General features: G+C 37.5%; 1 long non-coding RNA gene and 1 gene segment (V, D, J or C); one reads left to right on the forward strand and one right to left on the reverse strand.

Annotated features, from left to right (window-relative positions):
- LOC306654825 overlaps nucleotides 1-16,264 on the forward strand; it is a 54,643-nt gene extending 38,379 nt beyond the window's left edge. For both annotated transcript variants that reach the window (XR_013762064.1, XR_013762065.1), the window contains exons 3-5: nucleotides 6,084-6,184; nucleotides 10,873-11,026; nucleotides 11,439-16,264. This is a non-coding gene — a long non-coding RNA (uncharacterized lncRNA). The remainder of the gene's footprint in view (nucleotides 1-6,083; nucleotides 6,185-10,872; nucleotides 11,027-11,438) is intronic.
- The window catches only part of LOC306654819 (T cell receptor alpha chain MC.7.G5-like), a 517,362-nt gene that overhangs the window by 258,677 nt on the left and 237,684 nt on the right, over nucleotides 1-21,001 (reverse strand).

Below are 21,001 nucleotides of genomic sequence, written 5' to 3' on the forward strand. Positions count from 1 at the left end.
CATTCTGGAACCTAAAAAGCACAATTGAGGAAAGTTTCTCCTAATCCCTACAGTGAGTGGACATGGCGACTGGTGCTTCTGGTCAGAATGAATCTGAGTGTTTCACAGAGCTTCTTGTTGGTAGAGGCTGAGGTCACGAACAGCAATTGCCTGTGCTGGGATTAGCTTCACGGGAAACACCTGTGAAGGTGCCACTGGAGTGAACTCACTTGGTTTAGCATGCCTCTAGTGTGCAAGAAATTGCCACCTATGATGATATTTTACTGACTACACTGCCACATGATTATAAGTGACTGGTTCAGTTTTTAATGCCTATACTATAGCTTCTAGAATAAGATTTTTTAAATTAATTTTTAAAATTTGTTCTAATTAGTTGTACATGACAGCAGAATGCATTTATATATTTTGATAGATCATACATAAATGGAGTATAATTTCTCATTTTTCTGATTGTACATATTGTAGGATCACATCAGTCACGCTGTCATATGTACATGAGGTGATAATGTGTTTCACTCTACTATCCTTTCTACCCCCATACCCCTTCCCCTCCCTTCACTCCCCTCTACCTAAAATAAAGTAACTCTATTCTTCCCTATTCCCCAGCCCCCATGGTGAATTAACATCTGCATATCTGAGAAAACATTCTTGGCCTTGGTTTTTTGGATTTAGCTTAGTCCACTTACCATGATATTCCCCAATTCCATTCATTTACCAGAAAATGCCATAATTTCATTCTTCTTTAAAGCTGAGGAGTTAATAACCCTGGTAAGGTGGTACCTACCTGTAATCCCAGTCACTCAGGAGGCTGAAGCAGGAAGAACCCACGTTCTAGGCCAGCCTCAGCAATTTAGGGAGATCCTCAGCAATTTAGGAACCCTCAGCAATTTAGGGAGACCCTCAGCAACTTAGCAAGACCCTGTTTCAACAATAAAAATATGAAAAAGGACTGGTGATGTAGCTTGGTGGTAGGAAGGCCCTGGGTTCAGTCTTGGTAATTGTAAGTGATTTTTGGAAAAGAAAGTAAAACAATCAATGCACGAATAAATTGGGGGAGGGGTCAGAAAAGAAGGTGGGAGGAACTTAATTTTTTATATTAAATTCAAATGAATGGGTTTCTGAGTGAAATTAATTGTTTGGGGTTTTGTTTATATCCTTGATTTTATGAAGATCTAAAATTTCATATCCAGAATCCCAGATACCTCTGTAAGAAGGAAGAGATTAGGGGGCTTAAGTGAATATTATTCCTTCACTTGATTATATTGTACTGAGCAATGATTTTTTTATTCCTGTTGTGAATGCTTTTCTGGTGAAAGTGTTCCAACATGGAAATCTGTGTGTGAAGACGTGCTGTTAAATGCCTCAGAAAGGTTACAGGAAATCTGATGTGATGCTTCTTGTCTGATTATGTAACAATACAGAAATCGAGTTCACAAATACAATATAAAAATTTCCTGACAAGCAGTCATTAACAAGGAAACTTGCTTTGGTAACAGTTCAAGAAAGAAAATTGAAATTTATGAGACATTGTGAATATTTATAAATAGAAGGTTGAAGTTCTGTTTGCCTGATCGTAAGAGTGGAGCCTCTCTGCTTGACTCAAAGGTCGATGGAACTGAGTCAGTTTTTCATGTCAAATTTCATTTTGTCTGAATATAGAAGTTATTATAGACAGGGCTGGAGGCTCTGCCTGGTGACAGGAGCTTTTGGTCTACACACCGCTGTTGCTGACCTTTCAGAACTCGTCTGCAAATTGCTGTAGAAGTTGATTAGCTGGCGAAGACTCTGGGGCAATCCAGAGAAATACGTGTTTTTATTTTTATTTTATTTTTTTCACTTTTTAAAATATGCTGTTGCGTAGGAGGCCCACATATTGAAACATTAAGATCAGTTTTTACACTGTAATTGCAATTTCTGAAATATTTTCACTTAAAAGCTGGATTGAATCAATATTATTTTTCTAGAAGTTTGGGATAAAAATCTGATGAAATCGTTATCTGATGGTACTGTCCCAAGGCTTGTTCATCTCACTGGTAGTATGGGAAAATGTCTTTTCAATTATTTTTATGTAATGTTCATTTTGGGGGTTTCCTGAGAGTGAAATTTGTTCTCATTTACTCTGAAAAGGGCAAAGTTTAAATAGATGTCACGATTTAGTAAAACAAAAATAAAAATAAACAAAAATGCAGGGAGAAGAGGAAACTTGCAACCATACAGGAAAAAATGTGAGGTTCTTCTGATTGGCGAGAACGCTCAGGTAGTCTTGAGGTAAATCTAGGTAAGAGCAAAAAGATAAATCTTCCTGAGATTCCACCTTGGAACTTTTCTTTAGGAGTCATTTTTGGGTTGTGGGGAACATGAGACTGTGTATGAAAATATCCTTTGTTATTGAGAGTGGAAGAAACAGCCACATTTGGACAATGCTTTTTTAAAAAATTTATTTTTATTTTAAACAAATGGGATACATCTTGTTTCTCTGTACATGAGGTAGAGGCATACCATTTGCGTAATCATACATTTACATAGGGTAATAGTTTTTGATTCATTCTGTTATTTTTTCCTTCCCCCCACCCTTCCCACCCCTCTTTTCCCTCTATACAGTCTCTCCTTCCAGAATGCTTTTTGGTAGAGTTTGTTGACTGACAGCTTCAGTGAACATCTCATTTTTCCAAAATTATTCTCAGGATTGAGAAAGTTGCATAGTTATTGCTCCCAGTCTGTGGATGGAGAAAGAGTGCAGGAGAAACAATAAATTCCATCTTCAAAGACAGTCACGGCTGGTGTTTATTCATAACTTCTTGTTCTTTTATAGCCTCAGCAGGTCTGAGATGAGATATTGCTATGTCAGAGTTGTTCTTTGCAGTTCTTTGCTCTTCTTTCCTTTCTTCTTTTTTTTTTTTTTTTTTTTTTGTGGGGGGTGGGTGCAACTGGGGATTGAACATGGGGTGCTTTACCACTAAGCCACATCCCCAAGTCTTTTTAGTTTTTATTTTGATGCAGGGTCTCATTAAGTTGCTAAGGGCCTCACTAAATTGTTGAGGCTGGCCTGAACTTGCAATCCTCCTGCCTCAGCCTCCAAATTGCTGGGGCTTACAGTTGTGTGCCACTGTGCCTGGTCTTCTTCCTTTCTTTTTCAAAAACAAGTTTAAAAAGGGAAAGTTTTAAAATCTGATTTTCTAACTATGATCCTCTTTAAAAGAATTCCTTTTTTTAAAAGTACCAAATTAGCTGTTAGGGCTCTTTCCTGACAATTTCATGGAAACTATTCAAAATAATATATTAGTCATTTTAGTGGATAATCATGTTTTTCTTTTTCCATTTCCTATTGTGTTTTCATTCTTGCTCTAATGGCTGCATTGAAACATAAGTAATGTGTACATCAATCTCTGACTTTCTTTTTTCCTAGTGTCTAGAAGATTCTTGAGCAAAGTGAGATGACTCTCTGTATCTCTGTACCTCACAACCTGGTTGAAGCCACAGTGCCATTTATGAGGCTCCCACATTTATTATTTTGGTGTGAAAAGCAAGACTTTTTGGCTAAAAAGTTTTCTCCCAGCGTATTTTCTCCTGTATGCTTACACCAGGCCGGGTCTGTCCCTCTGTTTTTATCAACCAGCAGGTTGGTCCCTCTCTTCACAAATAAAAACATATTCCCTTGCTAAGAAATTCAAATGAGGCAATAGAAGAACAAAGAAGAAAGGAAGCACCAGTGCCTCTGGCTCTGTGAAGTGTCCTGGACCAAACAGCCCTGCTGTGTTGGACACTCCCCCTTAACATATTTATCTAGAACTGTAATGTCCATTTAAATGCAGAGTATAACTGACCTATATTTTCATTACTTTCGACCATCCATTTCTCCTTTTACATTCCTGAAAAATGAAGAAAATGGATTGCAATTGCAGATAAACATTATTGTGCATGCAATGGGTGGGAAAATAGAATACCTGCCATTTTGTGACCTCTGAGGATTTTCTTGATTTTTTCAGTGTCATGGAATCCTTGATAGTGAAGGCAATCTGATTTGAACTGGGATTTAAATTAATAACTGACTGGTTCGCCAAAAAACTTCACCTCAATAGAGAATAGGCAGCAGAACACACCTACAGACTCAGCACACAGACTGTGCTGCAAAGGAAGGAGCTGCACTGTCACACAGAGCCAGTGATTCTGGACCCCCTGAAGCTTAGGCAGGAGCACTTTACAGATTAATTGGTTTACAGATTAATTGGAGGGAGGCAAAGACTCTAAAACAGGAAAGAATTAATACTATACTTTGAGGAGTATATGTTTTAATTCAGGCCACTACACCAAAGTCACGGACTGGATATTTATGAAAAATAGATATCTGTCTCTCCCAGGTGTGTAGGGTAGGGTTGAAGTCTGAGACCAGGGTGCCATCAGGGTAGGAGTCTAGTGAGAGTCCTCTTAGAATTGTAGATTTCTGTCCTCTGGTTGTATCCTCACATGACAGAGAGAGAAGAAGCATACTCTCTGCCAACTTTTGTAAGGACACTAATCCCATCTGAGAGGTCCCCACCCTCATGACCTCGTCTAATGCTGATTACCTCCCAGAGGCCCTCTCCTAAGACCATCACATCAGGGGTAAGGTTTCAACATACAGATCTTGAAGGGAACCAAAAGTTCAGTTTCTTAACAGTGTATAAGCAAAAATCAGGAATGTTCTACAGTTCATAAGGATTCCATACCAGGGAGTGACTGCACACTACAGCCAGTTTTGGACAAGAATATTATTGGACCAATCAAGGTGCAACAGGACTTAGAAGATAAATCTAGGAAACATCAAAGTAAATACAACTCTGCCATTAAATGAAGCATTTTCATCGATGCTTTAGGAAGGAGATCAGAACTTAATATGCAATTGTATTTCATTGTATTAAATTATGCTTGATTTATTTTAATTACAGAAACTGAGAGCCTGCCATTGATAAAGACTGGGTTAGTTCTGTTATTCAAGATGTCACAGAAAATCATTGCTGATTTGTTGAGGATAGTATCCCTTGGAATAGTAAGTGTTGAGTGTTGAGACCATGGAATCATTGTGGGTAGTCTCTAATAGAACACCGAAACTGTTGCTCTGCAGAATCTTATTTGGGGGAAAAATTACCATTGAGCCATTGAAGCTAGCCTTGGTCAGAGCAGGTCAGCAGGGTTCTCCTGGGTTACTAAGAGTATCTTTCCTTAAGTGGGTCAGTGTATAAGCCTGTTGTCACTCTGGAGAAAGTGATGGATCCTTTGGTTCTGAGATACGCAAAACAAAAGATATTTATCACTTAGGTGCGGATCACAAAAGGTGGAAAAGGGGTCATTGGGGTCCGTGACAGGATTTTTGTTGTTGTTTTTGCTACTGGGGATTGAATTCAGGGGCACATTACCCCCGCCCCCAGCTACATCCCCAGACTTTCTATTTTTTATTTTGAGACAGGATATTGCTAAGTTGCTTAGGGTCTCTCTAAGTTGCTGCAACTGGCCTCAAAATGGCTATTCTTTCTCAGCATACCAAGTTGCTGGGATTACAGGGGTGCACCACTATGTCCTGCATGGGCCCATGATATGAAAGCCAGAACTCATGTGAACCCAGGATTCTGTGGTCATTGGGGGCTTGGGCAGTGGTCCTGTGTCTTGTGAAGGAGATAAATGGGAGTCTGCAGCCTTGGGAGTGCAAGCAGGAGGTAACATTGGCCAAACTGTTGCTGAGGCAGTGGGATTTTCCTTTAGCAGCTGCCTCAACAGCAGCAGTTGTCCTGCAATCCCTTTTAGACCATGGGGGCACCAGATGTCAGCAAGAAACAAGGTGAGGTCTGCACATGGGCATGGAAACTGCACTAATCCTTTTCTGAATGACTTATATCTCCTGGATTCTTACATTGGTCAGTGGTGGCGGTGAGAAAGGTCTTGAGAGAGAGATAATGAACTTTCTACTTAGTTGGAAGGTTTTTCCTCTAAAGATTAGTCAGAAAAATAGGAGACGTGAGAGCATTTGTGTCCTCTTATTGTAGGCCAGGTATACACAGAATGTTCTCATTCAGGCCTTTTCAATTAAGCTTTTTAATTTTGTTCTAAAGATCTACAAGAAGAATTTCTCCACACATCATGGTAAACAGATATACAGATCCTCAGGATCTTATCTAATTACTACAGTCTGCATTTTAACAGGAAACACTAGGTAAGGAGCCTGTCCTAGAATATTCTTTTATATATTACTTATTCTTTTTTCTTCCTCTGGTAAGTACTATATGTACATTCACATATAAAACTAATAATGATTCCATATTTCATAGGAATTATTTGTGACAGCTGTACTAATGTAAAATCATTCTGTGATGGAAGACTAAGGGATTTTGAGTGTGGAGTAAAAGATGAAAACTCATATTCTCAGGAAAGACACGTTCAGGATGCACCCCACCCCCCTGGCCCTGTCTCTTTTCCTTTTAAGAAAATTTCTGCAGCTAAGAAAATAAAAGTAAAGCTCTATTCTTTTTGATTCATTTCTGAACTTTTCTTGCAAAGAGAGGGGCAGAAACAGTGAATCAACCCTCACAACAGAGCCCCAGCAGCAGGGGGTCCTGTGGCACCAGCTGCAGGTTTGGGTGCAGGTTAACAGTGTCATGGGAGCACTGTGTGCCCAAGGCGCAGAAGTAGGTGGCAGAGAGGTCGTACTGGGTGTCTGCGATGTGCAGGGTGCTGAGGCGGGCCCTGGTATCAAGTGAGGCTGTTAATCGTCCCTCCTGCTTCACTGCTCCATTTGACAGTAATATGAACAGAAATTCTAGGCTTTTACCCGGATCCTGTCTGTACCAGTGCAGTCCATCTGTAGAAGTGACTGAATAATTACAATAGATAGTATGATCTTCTCCCTCCTCGGAGCTCAGGGATTGAGGGTTCTGCTCCACCACCACCTCTCCACTTATCCCTGTTCAAAGAGAACATTTCAGAAGGAGGGGTTCACTGGTCACGCACCATCCAGTTCCTCCTCGGGGAGCCCAGACAAAGCACATGGAGCCTTGTCACTATCCCCTGCACATCGTCACTATCCCATCTGCCCCTCTCCAATAAACTCTCAACTCACAGTCTAGTTGAAGCCACAGAATCACCACTAGTACTGTCTTCATTTTTGTTTTTGTTTTTGGTCCAATTCACTGAAGACTCAGATTTAGGAGTCTTGAAAGCAGGCCAGGGCTCTCCAAATATAGTAGTTTTCCCTTTCTCTACAGAAATGCTATTTCAACAGATGTTCCAACCAATTACCATCACCTCATGCAATTCACTCAGTTCCTCCCTTTCATAAAAAAAAAAAAAAAAAAAAAAAAAAAAAAAAAAAAAGCAAGCTTTGGACAGAGGTTGTGAATGGAAACAGTGCCCTCTTCAGGATACTTAGAAAAATTACTGAAGAAAGCAATTTTCGTAGAACTGAAATTTCATAGAGCTGGAATTTACTTCTCCTAAGCCAGTGTTCTTAAAAAATTCTTAAATTAGTGTTTTAGAATCTCATTACTTTGCAAGGACATTTTTTCAATTGACATAAATATAACTGAATAAACTTAGGCAAGAAGGGAAACACATTGATTCCTTTAAGCTTGGCGAGTGCAGCAGTGTATCTGGCTTCTGGCATCTGGGATACCCAGGGAACTGAATCCCACTCCTTTCCTTCCACTTCTCTCTGAGTATTAGCTTCATTTACTCATCCACATTCCACCACAAATCAGGGAATGCCATTGCAAATATTTCCTGGCTTGAGTCCGTCTCGCAGTGTAGCTACCAAAGAAATACTGAGGTTCCTTCTTTCTGATTCCAAAGTTTAAAATTCTGGGCTAAGGCCAGAATTATATTTACCTCTGTCTGAGTCAGGTTTCCTTCCACCAAGTCTATGTTGACCAGGGTGGCTCAGCTAGGTCAGACATCACCTCTGGGTCATCAACAGCCCATTCATAAGTAATTTGGCAATTCCCACTCACACCACATGGTTAGAATTTACCTTTTATCATAATAAGTTGCTATTTTGATGTGAAGGAGTAGTTAATGCCCACCACTATTGTATTGTATGAACTCTCTGGACTGTTGGTGGTGGCTGGGAAGGCTTCTCTTTCTTTAGGACTCTCTTAAACATGAGTAGCTACTTCTGATGAATTGGCTTAATTTATGAATCATCTTTCCCTCCTGAATGCAGTCTACCTTCTCTGTACCTTCTCTGTGACTGTTAGAGTCAGCTTCTTCAGTTCCTCAAATAACTGGCACAGAGTTCTGGAAGAAAGGAAAATATGATAATAACTCATGTATTGAGCTCACCTATATGCTAAGCATTATGCTGCGTGAATGCATAATCTCATCATATCCTCACAATATTTATGTTTTATGGAAAAGGAAACTGGGGCCTACAGAGCTTAAATAATAAATCTATGATCACACATAGTAATTGGAATTGGAATTCAACTCACCCCTCTAGTTATTGGGCAAATGCCCATTCCCATGCTTTCCTGTTTGTAGGTAACAAATCTATCAAGATTTGGGGGCTCCAGGGCAGAGACAGGAATTTTTCATCCATTAGTCTTATTACAATCAATGTGGGACAGATTTCTATATATAATTTTTGTATCTTTTAAACCCTAAACTCAATTCTCTACTGTCTTAAGCAAGATCCCACAGAAATCCCCTTTACTGCATGAACTCTCTGTAGCAGATAACACAATCCAGCACTGATTTTTCTCAAGAGCACTTGAGAAAATGAAAGACATTAGGAAAAATACAAGACACTGGTCAAAAGTATCTACTAAGCACCCACTAAGTACAAGTAATATGATAAATGATGGAATGGAGTCCTTAAATAACTTCACAAGGTCTAATTTTAATCTTAATGGAGTCCTAAGTTAGTTAGGAAGATCAAAATAATATGCTTAGAACAAAAGGTAGCAGTGTAAGACAGCATAACATTGGTTTGGATTTTTAAAAATAGGTTCCATGTGACTGCAGAAGAGAGAGGGGTTATGTCTTTGGAGAAGCTGAGAATTGGAGAGTATATAATGTTTAGATAGAGATTTATAGGCCATTTTAGAAAGAGTAGGGAGATAGGAGTGCGGATAATGTGTTTTTGAGAAAGTGTTAAGAATAGTCTATCAGAGAAACGCAGGTTGGGAAGTAACCTCTGGGAATCAGGATGGATTGGTGAAATGAGGAGCGAATTATGGAGGTCTCTGAAAGCCAGTTGAAGAGACTTATATTTATGAGAAAGCAGGATCTGTTGTGGGATATAGAATGGTGGGGTGATATGATGGAGAGATATTTTAAAAGAAGGTGTGGCAATGGTGTAGAGGGTTTTTGGGAGCTGAGATAGAAGAGCAAGAAAGAGACTTAAATAATGAAGAGGAAGAAGGGGAACACTTCTTTCAGCTCAGTGGGAAGAAGCAAGGACTCAGATAAGGTAGCAGTCATGGGATTCTAAACAAAGGGTGAGTCCAAGCGCACAGCCAAGGACAGCAGTCAGGAATTGGCGCCAGATTTTAAACCCAAAAGCTTCAAGAAACGATGCCACTTACAGAAACTAGGAAGTCGGAAACTCTGAAAGCATCTGTGTAGGAAAAGTGTTTTTGAAATAGAGATGATGGTGAGGTATTAAGTGAAAACGCCCAGGTGAGAGTCAGGGGCAAAGGACAGAATCTCAGATAAATGGGAAGTGCTTGACGAAAGACAGCCATTGTGTCACACATACACCATGGCAGCAAGTGCACATCGGTTTCTCCCACGGGACTCTGGGGTCCCTGAGGGCAGAGGATTTCTCCCGGGTACCTTTGCTTTCTCAGGGCCTAGCACAGTGATTGGCACAAAATAGGGGTGGAATATATGCTTTTAAAAGATGAGAATATGGAAGAGCTGAGATGGCCGAAGTTGGTATTCTTGTAATATTCATGTGCTGGGTAGATGGGGAAGGATAAAGAGGCAGAATTCAGGATTTTTTTCCCTTAAAATTTGCCACTGACTTTGGAATTACAAAATAATGAACATTTTTAGAAAGTTGAATTATTTAAATGAAAAAGTTACATATTTCTAGAATTCATCTGTTTCATCAAGATCGATTTACTGAAAGTAGTAACTGATGGTTTATCTGCAGCTATGTCACCTCTCTCATTAATGTTATATATATTTGTGTTTTCTCTCATTTTCTTAACAGGTTTTCTAGAATATTTGGTTTTACTTATCAATTCTAATTTTTGCCTTGCTTTTTAAATTCCCACTTTTATTATTAAAGTTTTTCCCAGTTTGACTATTTTGCTTTCTTTATTTTTCTATTTTTTGAAATGCAGGATTTGGTTTCTTTATTTTACTCTTTACTTAGAAGTGTATGTACAGCTATGTATTTTCTTGTGAATATTGCTTTGGACAAATCCACAGGTTTTTATATGTAGTGCTACCATTAATGTTAATTTTTAATGGACTGTAACTTTAACTCTTAGTTCTTTGACCTGGAAATTATTTAGAATATTATAAGTAGTTAATTCCTTTCCACTCATTTATTGGCTATATTTTAATTATTAATTTCTAGCTTTATTGTATTGTGTTCAGAGAACATGGTTTCTTTGAATCTTGCTTATTGTTTCTTTGAGTCAGATATATGCTTGTTTTCTAGTAATGTTCTGCTGCCTTATCTTTAATTCAAAGTTATTTTCATCTTCCTCTCATTCTTTTGCTGAGCAATAGATATTAAGTGTCCCATCACTAATGTTATCAAGTATTTGTATTTCCAAGAACTTTTGCTTTATATTTTTCTATTGCAACATTATTTATGGAATAAAAGTAGGATCATTCATTAAAGCCATCCATTTATGAATTAGAGAAGTAACCTGAGAATCCATTATGTTCCAGATCCTGGGTCAAGCTCTTGGGTGATGGCGATGATCAAGGTCAAGGGGTACTCATCCGTGATGTCATAGAGTACGCTGCCTGTAGAGAAGGGGACACTGGCACTCATTTAATACTTGCCAATAGTATGAAGGAAGTTCTGATGGAAGATTGACAGGTATTGAGGGATGTTTAGCAGGCAGTAACCTGAGTCCATGGGTCTAGGAAGAAGTAGCCTTTAAGCTGAAATTGGCATATATTTGGATCTGAGAGCAGACAGTTCTGGCAGAAAACTTGTGGCACACACAATTGTGTAATCTGAAGAATATGGCACCAGTTATAAAAAATTAACATGTAAGCAGGGTGAAGGAATAGTGCTATACCCTGGGACTGGCATCACTGCAGCCTTGAACAGGACAGAAGGAGTTGTTACTGGAATCTGGAGGTTAAAAAGGCTGTTTGATGAGGCTTCCTTAACAAGTTGACCTTGTGATCATGAGTCAATGTCAGCCTGAGTAAGTGCCAAATGGAGGAGACTGGGGGACTGTGCACACTGACCTTACGTTTCCCTTTCCCTCTGATCTCTGTAGGTGCTTCCTTGGACCCAGACCAACTGGAAACAGGAAGGCAAGATAAGTCATGATGTGTTCCCTATAGTCTGGTCATTGGCACAGAGCAGAGTGGAGCATGAAGAGAGGACCTGGAAGTGTACACAAGAGAAAGTAGGGACATAGTTCAATACTGGTGAAAGAGAGACCTGAGAGATAAGACCAGAGAACTACTTCAGAGCAAAGACTTTGTGAGCCGTGATAATGATTTCGAATTTTGTCCTATGGGAAATGGGAAGCTACTGATGATTAGTTTAAAGCAAGAGAGCAAACAGAACACATTTGCATTTTTAATGCTAACTCTGACTAGAATGAGGAAAATGCATTGGAGGGAATGATGTTTTCTTTACTAAGATGGGTACACTGCAGAAGGAGGATCTCTAGGGTTGTGTGCTGATGAGTTCAGTTTTGAACATCTTGTCAATTTTGAGGAATGTTTGTGGATCTGTGATGAGGAGGCTCTTGCTAGGATTCAGATTTGTCAGTATAGAGCTGTTGAATTCTGTGTGAGATTAGGAATTACTGAGATCCTCTAGAATCTGTGTGTAGTATAGAAGGGTTGGAAGTCCCATTTTCGAAATTGGTAGAGAAGATATGGTTGGCCTTCAAGGGAGGGAGAAAGTAGGAGTGATGGGAAGGGACAAGGAGGAAAACCTGGACAATTTTGAGGAGGAAGATGCATTCTCCTGTATTGACAAGTGAACTCTCTTGAAATTCCCTAAGTGAGTGAGGACAGGCTTTTGCATCAGGAAATCAGGATGAATTTAGTAAGATCATTTCAAGTAAGAGACAATGTCTCAATGATATTTGGTAGGTTCCCTTCACCTCCAGTAATAATTCTGGCCTTGGAGTCTGAAACCCTTCCATAAAGTTGTGGGACAGAAGTAATTTGATTCATGCAAGATCTCCAAGTCCTCTACTTCTATTTTTATGAAGCTGCTGTTCACAGCCAGGATGTGCTAGGTGGTTGTGGAAAGAGGCATAATATAGTCCTTGGGATTTGAAACTCTTATCATAAATTAATCACCTACTTTCTTTTGCCTTTGTGACTAAATTCAGACTATTAAAATAATCAGGAATGTTTCAAGACATCTGGCCTATGTTAACTTTCTTCCAACAAGAAAACCTTTAAATGTCGGGCTAATCAAATTAAATAATGACCAGATGCCTTTTTGTCCAAACTAGTTGTACATGGAACCAGGATTTTATAGCCAAGATATTAGGAAGTAATTGTCTGATTTGGTGCCAGTAGGTGCTAAAAGACATATTCTAATAGAAACAGGGAGTGAGATTATGCCCAATTTTTTTTATTAAAGTCCTTAGAGAACCACTAATAAAAAAGCCTGATTCTACAAGGGCTTACAGGAAAGATAGAAATGCATAGATGGCAAAATAAAATATCATTAGGGTTGACACTACAATCTGGGGTTAATTTCTCTTCCAGGCTATGAACTCAAACACCTCTTTCATTTTTGTAGGTTAAACTCCAAACCACATAGTGGAAACATCTGAGCTATTTCTCCATTATGGATTGCTAGGTAAATAAACTGTGACAACAAAGTAACATTCTCTGAGAATGTCAGATGATTGCTTACTTGAAAATGTTCTTGCATAGTAGAGGGGGAAAAAAGAACTAGCTATCATTATTTTTATTTTTTCCAAGATTGGGATAACATTTTCTTTGGTTATGTTATTAATGAATGACCATGGTATTTCAAACTGCCTTTTTTGAGATAAGGGTACATATTCAAATGATTTTGTGTCATGCAAGGTTCAGTCTCCCATAATTTTCTAACTTGTCAGTAGCTAGTCTTCCAAGCTGGAAATGCCAAACAAGTTTTAGGAAACTCATGTTTCTTTCCTACAAAATTCCTGCTAATTTTCCTTGAACTCCATTGCATGCTCTAAATATAATCATAACATTTAGAGCAGTCTAAGCAATAATATTCAAACTAGGAAACACACATATATATATTAAGGGAATCAATTTCTAGATCTTCAACTTCCCTATGTAAGCTTTCCTAAAAACGGCCTAACTGGTCTGTGGTTCTTATTTGTATATCTCCCATTTTACAACTATCCCTGCTCTACTTTATAGAAGAAGGAATCTTTCTTTGCAGGATTACCTTGAGGTTTAAAAATTTCTGGGGCATGAAACAAAGGGACAATTTATTGGTGTCAGGGAAGTCTCCTTCAATTGAAGCACTATCAATCTAACTCCAGACATTTTATTAAGAAATGCATTTCCAAAAATAAATTTTGCCTTTCATAATAAAACTTATTATAACAGTATGGTCAGAAAAAATAAAAAAAATTCAAATTTTATATATGTTTTGGTGCAGACATTTGGAGTGATAAAAGACTTATAAACAAAGATACATGAAAATTATATTCTACATACTTTGAGTGGAAATTTGATTTCAAGGAGACCAAAGCAATATAAAGTTTTTCATTGTTAGTGAAGAGCTTGTTTATGAATTTTAGTTGGATGTTGATGGTATCAAATCACTTTAGTATTAATATTTCATTGTAAATATTTAAAAACTATTATATGAGCATTATTAGAAAATGACAAAATTCATAATCAGTGGAATTAACAACCTTGGCAGCTAATTCAACATTTTAACTAATGACAAAGTATTTTAGAAGTCATCTTAAAAATGTGTGAAGGTTTCATAGTTTTCCACTGTCTGATTACCCTTAGTCTGATGCATAGGTTAACCTATAAACATGAACACACTTTGATGACAGCACAGGAATTACTGTCAATGCAGTGGTCCCCCTTATCGATGATTTCACTTTCTACCATTTTAGTTAAAAGTGGTCAATGCAGTCCAAAAATAGTAAATTGTAAATTCCAAAATTGAACAAAGTTTTGAATAACTTTATTATAGTACACTACTATAATTATTATATTTTATTATTAGCTATTATTGTTAATCTCTTAGTATACCTAATTTATAAATCATACTTTACCATGGATATGTGTATATAGGAAAAATAGTATATCCACAGTTCAGTATTATCTGTGGTTTCAGGAATCTCCCAGGAGTCTTGGAACACATTCCCATTGGACAAGTGTAGGACTACTATGTTTATTTTAACCCCATAACCACTCCTTAAATTTGTATCTCCTTCAGTCTTTGGTAGGAAGTGTCATTCCTAATAAAATTCATGTAGTTTCTTGAATGTTTTCTCTTCGATGTGAATTCAGGCAAAGCAAGATGGAATTAGAGACCTTTAGATCTGACATTGCTTGCCTTTCTGAATTGGTGTGTGCAATGTGGAAGAAATGATCAAAAAGTGTAATTGTGAGGTACAATAGAGCAAGTCTGTGTCAGATACTCACTGGTTATTTGTTTATTTCCTTTTATGAGTGGAAAGTGTTTTCTTCTGTCAAAAGACTTTAAAGTCTGTTTGCTGTATTCAGTGGAAAATGCTGATTCCTGATATCAGAGAGAACACAGCAGTCAAGCGGGTAAGGCAGAGAGCTCATCACAGGAGGCACACGAAAAAGGCACTATTTGTTTCTCACCTCTCCTCACCCCAGGAGAGTCTGTCTTTAGTGGCAAAGGGAAAAGACAAGTATCATGACATCTAATTATCTTGGTTTGTTTCCATCTTTTTTTCCCCCCCTCTATCTAAAATGTGTGCAATTAGCCACTGTTGTTAAAGTTGGTCTGTCCTTGGTTCTGGACATTTTGGCAGTCAATGTGAAGAGAGAAAACAGCATGCATCAAACAGACATGAAGACCAATGGAATAGAATAGAATGCACAGAGACAAAGCTGCACAGATAGAGTCATCTATCCAAAAACATCTTGGAGATAAGATAGCATCTTTAACAAATGGTGCTGGGAACACCAGATATCCACATGTAAACAAACAAACAAAAGAAAACTAGATCTCTTTCAACCTGCACAGAAGTCAACTTGAAGTAAACCAAAGACCTAGGAATTATACCAAAAATTTTGCAACTGCTAGAAGAAAACAAAGGGTCAACACTCTACTCTAACATATTGGCACAGGCACTGACTCTTCTTAACAAGAACCCTGAAGTTTAAGAAATAAAACCAAGCATCAATGAGTGGATGGCACCAAACTAAGAAGTTTCTGCACAGCAAAGGAAACAAAAGAGTGAGGAGAGACCCTATAAAGTGGAAGAAAATCTTTGCCAGCTACTCCTCTGATAGGGGAGTAGTATCTAGAACATATAAAGAACTCATAAAACTTAACATCACACACATATCCAAAAATCCCCCAAATAACCCCATCAAAAAAAAAAAATGGGCAAAAGAACTAAATGAGCATTTCTCAAAAGAAGAAATACAAATGGTTAACAAATATATGAAAAATAGAAATCAGGGAAATAAATATCAAAAGTACACTGATACTCCATTTCATTCCAGTTAGAATAGCAATCATCAAGCATACAAATGATAAAAAATACTAGCAAGGATGTGGGGAAAAAGGTACACCCATTCATTGTTGGTATATTCATACATGTATATAGCATAATTTGGTCAATTTCATTCTTCAGTTCCTCCCTTTTCCCATCTCTCCTACCTCCCTCTCTATCCCCTTCTACTCCACTGATCTCCCTTCTATTTTCATGGGATCCCAGTCCTTCCCTTTCCCCCTTATTTTGCTCTATCTTCCACATTTGAGAGAAAATATTTGACCCTTGACTTCTGAGTCTGGCTTATTTCACTTAGCATGATGTTCTCCAGTTCCATTCACTTTTTAGCAAATGCCATGAGTTCATTCTTCTTTATGGCTGAGTGAAACTCCATTTTCTTTATCCATTCTTCAACCACTTTGGAAAGCATATTGGAGATTCCTTAAAAGACTAGGAACAGAATCATCATATAATCCAGCTATTCTCCTTGGTATTTTAACAAAAGAACTAAACCCAGCATGCTACAATGATACAGGCTTGTCAGTGTTTACAGCAACTCACAGTGGCCAAGTTATGGAACCAGTTCAGGTGCCCATCAGCTGAAGAATGGAGGAGGAGAGGGAACTATGAAGTTACTGGGGACTGAAATGAAGCAAATTACATTCCATGCATGTATGATTATGTCAAAATGCACCCCACTATTATGTATAACTATAAAGCAGTAATAAAAACATAAAAAGAAGGAAAATAGACAATTACCCCATTTGTATGATAAAACAAACCACAAGTGTAGGTACAAGTGGTCCTCATGTTAAGTCTTGTGAGCAATTTTTCTTATGGCATCTCACAAAAATTCTGAGGTAATGTGTAAGCTATGTACTCAACAAAGAACTTACAGTATGCCAAATAATGAATTCTGTAATACTGTTGTTTATAATATCCCTTGTAGTAAACTGATTATATAATGGAAAAGCACAGTTCCATGCAAGAAAGAAAATAGTGATATACTGGATCAAGAAGAATCCTGTATTGGAATAGCCAGGAGGAAGATTAGACTTTAACTGTAGGGCAATTTGCTGGAAGAAAAGCTGGAAAATCTATGGCTATATCTAATAGGATAGTAATGAGTGGAGAATAAAGGGGCTGCCAGAATATGGCCTTTCTGGGGAATATCTATATTTCTATACATATACATTCATGCAACATAAGTCATAAGTCATGTACACATGAACGTGCATGCGCACACACACACACAAACACAGACACAGACACACACACAGAGTTGATATTGCTTAGGGGAGTCTTTACATGAGTTTAGTTTTATTTTAACCCAATAATATGCTGAATGTTGCCATGGCTGAAGGCTCTCTACTACTGAATGTCATTTGATCTACATTATGGTTTATTATTTCTCTTTTTCTATATGAGGTACTTGACTCGCCTTTTCCTAAATTATAACCAGAACAGTTTTTTAAAAAAAAAAAATTTAGTTGTAGATGGACAAAATACCTTTATTTATTTATCTTTATGTGGTGCTAAGGATGGAACCCAGTGCCTCACACATGCTAAGTGAGTGCTTTATTACTTGAGCCACAGCCCCAGCCCCCCAGAACTGTTTTGTAGAGAATTTGTGATTCATGTAATATATATCAAATACTGAAGCCTTGATTGTCATAAAACCTTAAAATTCTTACATATTCATTTATGGCAGTCATATTTCTTACCTTGTGCCTGAATGCTGGTAGTATAGAACACTCTGCTAAACTTTCTAGGACGTTCTACCCTGCAATCTTTAAGCTTGTATTTGCCAATGTTTTCAAACCTCTGAAATGTTTATTCTCCTTTTCCTTTGGCATTCCTGCCACTTTTATTTCTCCTCTAATTCTTCATCTTTGAACTTCTATGTTGCTGTAAGCAACTTTTCTTTTACTTTTTCTGTTTTCTCTGAGTTCTGATTATATTCATATATTTTCTGACTTACCTTGATTCTTTAATATGTTCTCAAACTCTTTTGAATGCTCAAATATTGAGTATGTTTTAAGCAAAATAAAATATTCTCTTTGATTCTAATTGCCTGCTAGTTTTCTTCCTACCTGCCTTTATTTCTCTTTGTTTCTAGAGATGCCCAAATGAACCATTATTCATGGTATATGAGGATCTGATCTGTACGAGTTGCGTAAATAAAATTTTCACTTATAACCGAAATCATCATGATTATTCCTAAATCGATTCATGTGATTTAGAATGATCCTGTCCTGACTTCCTCATATTTGTCGCCTTTGAACTTCTGGAGTTTTAGGTTTAGGGTGTAATGTCAGGTTTATCATAGCGAGTGATATCAAGCGGTCTCTTTTTTATTCTTCAGTTTCAGTTTATCAAACGTACAATTTAACTCACCCTTGGGCTAAATTTACCATTAAATAGTTCTTATTCATCCTTTTATCTACTGAACACATTGAAGTGATCCTGAATAAATGTCTGTGCTGAATTTCCAGTCAACAGTTTCTGCATCACAAACCCACATTGTGAAGCAATTTTATTCATTGCTTTTTGCTTATTCTGTTGAAATATAAATTTGGGTAATTTAAAGAATTATTTCATGGGAATTAATATGTGAACTTATTATTGCTTTTTGATGGCAAAAGGAGTTTGAAAGAAAATTAATAATGTTGGGTCTGTTATTTTTGCCTACCCAGTATTCATCTGTTCCCTTTCTAATAGTATTTTGGCTTTGCTTTGGGGAACTACCTCTTCTAGTTTCCTATATCTGAACAGGTCAGTGCAAACACAGTCAGTCCAAAGATGTTTCCTGTTACCAGGAAAAAGCTTGCTCCTTCTGCTAGGTTGTCAGTTATGATAGGCAAATAGCAATCTCCCAAAGATATCTTAGTCTACTTAGTTTACAGTTTCAAAAATACCACAGATCAGGTGACTTCAACATTTATTTCTCACAATTCCAGAGAATGGAGGTCCAAGATCAAGTTGCCAGAAGGTTCAGTGGCAAGTGAGGGTCAACTTCCTGATTTATAGAGGGCTGTCTGCTCACTGTAACCTCACCTTGTGTAAGGAGCCAAGGGAGCGTTCCAAGACCTCACCATTCCTATACTCATCCCACGCATGAGACTTCCACTGTCATGACATAATCACTTTCTGAAGACTTCACCACCTAATGCCATTACTTTGGGGGTTAGGACTTCAATATATTACTTTTGGGGATGTGGGACACAAATATTCAGTTAATAGCAATGTCCATGTCCTTCTCCAGAGCCTGTGAATATCTTACTTTATATGGTAAAAGGGATCTTGGAAATTTGATTAAATGAAAGATCTGAGATAGGGAGATTATTCTGGAATATTTGGGTAATCACAATGAAATTACCAAAGTCCTTATATGAGAGAAGCAAGGGAATCAGGAGGGTCAGGGGAGGCTAATGGTATCATAGAATGGTAGCAGAGATCAGACTGGCACAATTTCCAGTTTTGAAAATGGAAGAAGGTTGTGAATCAAGGGATGTGGCAGCCTCTAAGATACAAGAAGGGCCTTGCCAACACTTTGATCTTAGTTCAGGGAGATTTCTGATGTCTAGTAAATTAACATTGTGTAAATCACTATGATTTTTGTAACTTGTTACAGCAGCAGTAGGAAACTAATACAGCAATATACAATTCTGAGGTTCCTAGTAGCTGTCTTGGCCTGCTTCAGAAAGAAGTCTGTATAAAGAAGAGTCACATGCCTGTAATCTCATTGGTTCAGGAGACTGAGGCAGGAGGATCAAGAGTTCAAAGCCAGCCTCAGCAACTTAGAGAGATGCTGTCTCTAAATAAAATATAAAAAGGGCTGAGTGGTTGCGTGTCCTCGGGTTCAATTCCCAGTAACAAAACAACAAAAACAAAAACAAAACCAAAAAGAGCCATGTCACCTGTCAAGAATACAAACAATAATAAATTCTGGAGAGGATGTGGAAAAAAGGAACACATTTACACTGTTGGTGGAATTGTAAATTAGTACAACCACATGGAAATGAGTGGTTTGCCTTAAAAGACTAGGCATGGAACCACCATATGACCCAGCTATACTACTCAGTATTTATCCTAAAGAATTCAAGTCGTCATACTGTAGAGATCTTGCATACTCAGTTTGTAGCAGCACAATTCACAATAGCCAAACTATGGAACCAGCCTAGGTGTCCATCAGTAGATGAATGAATAAAGAAAATGTGATTTATATACACAATGGATTTTTATTCAGTCGTAAAGAAGCATGAAATTATGTCGTTTGCAGGAAAATGCATAGAACTTGAGAATTTAAAGTCAAGGATCACATGTTTTCTCTCATATGCAGAAACTAAAGAGAACAAAGGAAAAGAAAGGCGTGGGGGAGTGGAATCTTAGGAAAATGGAAGGGAGAAGAGTAGGGTAGAGGAAAGGAAACGGGGAGGGACGAGGGCAGGGAAATGGAAATATTAAGGAGTGATATTGACTAACTTATATTGTGACATTGTATGTATGTACAAATATGTAATAATGAATCCCACCATATACATAATTATAATGTACCAATAAAAAATGGAAAAGTAATAAAAAAAAGTGATGGAGACCTGTTATTGGTAAAATTATTTGAGCATTTGATTCTGGTTCTTCCTGAAGTAGGTTAGCTAAATTTTTTGGTTTTATCAGCACAAATCTAACCAATTTGTGCTTATATTTTTGCTTCAATTACTTTGATCTGGGCTTCTTTTACTTGCATACAAGTGTCTTTTCTTCTTATTCTTCTTTTCTTCCTCCTCCTTTACAAGAATTCTTTTTTCCTTTTCTTTTTTTTAAAGAATCATAGTATTATTTACAATATCCCCAGTTTAGGAAAAAAAATAATGTTTGCTTGCAAAAGTTATTAAGGTATTCTAAAGTTTCGATAGCCATAGGAACTCATGCTATGGAAAACTTGATAGAGAAAAGTATTCAGAATATATTAGTTTTAACTGTAGGAAAAATTTGAAAAGAGCATTTACAGAAACACCTAACCATATAACAAATAAGTTTATAAAGTTACAAAAAAGAAGTATTTTCCTATGACAAACTTGGAAAATTTAGAACTTCTGTTTAAATTTCTGTATTCTTCATTGAGTGTCATTTTCTTTATACAAAAT

The sequence above is a fragment of the Sciurus vulgaris genome (assembly GCF_902686455.1).
Source record: "Sciurus vulgaris genome assembly, chromosome: 2".
NCBI lineage: Eukaryota > Metazoa > Chordata > Mammalia > Rodentia > Sciuridae > Sciurus > Sciurus vulgaris.